Source organism: Fukomys damarensis, unplaced genomic scaffold (assembly GCF_012274545.1).
Source record: "Fukomys damarensis isolate Sample0158 unplaced genomic scaffold, DMR_v1.0_HiC HiC_scaffold_10, whole genome shotgun sequence".
In the NCBI taxonomy this organism is placed as follows: Eukaryota; Metazoa; Chordata; class Mammalia; order Rodentia; family Bathyergidae; genus Fukomys; species Fukomys damarensis.
Window position 1 is genome coordinate 38,412,056 of NW_022900922.1, and position 805 is coordinate 38,412,860.

The window sequence follows — 805 nt, forward strand, 5'->3', positions numbered from 1 at the left end:
CAGAAGGACAGTGTTCTAATTGCAACCACGTATTTTGTCTATTCTAAATTGAGATCGTTTGTCTTGTCCTTTAGTAGCCTAGTTTATATTAATTTTCATAGAAACTGCACATAGCTCCTGTTCACAGCAGTTGATTGACAGTAAAATTCAGTGCCTGGGACTGGCCAGCACCTTTGTTGGTTGCACCCACATTGGTCATCCCGGCACCTTTGTTTGTCTCTCCTAGTTCTGCCTTTTAGTTTTGTTTCTCAGGCCGGCATGATATTCTGAGCAGGATACTAGAACCTAACTGCAGGTGTCTCCAGTAGGCTGATAGCAACCAAAGCAGCCTGCTGTTAATGGGTTTGGAAAAGCTGCATGGTGCCCTCAGGTTGCAAGGTGAACTGGCATCACCGCCTCTTGCCAGGCCAGGCAGAGACTGCAGACACCATTAGTTCCCCCTATGGAGGGATTTCTTTTCACCTTAATGTTGTCGCAACCTCTGATGTTACATGACCACATTATTTGGAATCCCTCATCCATAAACTGCCCTCATCTGAAGATAACACACAGCACCTTACTACTCCTCCACCCTTGCTATTCTACCTCAATAAATATCAACAGATCCAGAACTGATCCAGGCTTCCCTTAATAGTCCTGGTTGCGCTGTGAACCTTAACTTCTTCTAAGACCGTTGTAGAGAAATTTATTATGATATCTTCTGTGTCCAACCATCAGTCTATACCTTATGTATTTATTTTGGTGCTCCATTTAGAATTTCCTTCAAAATAGATAAAATTCTCTGATACATACATTCATTATATAT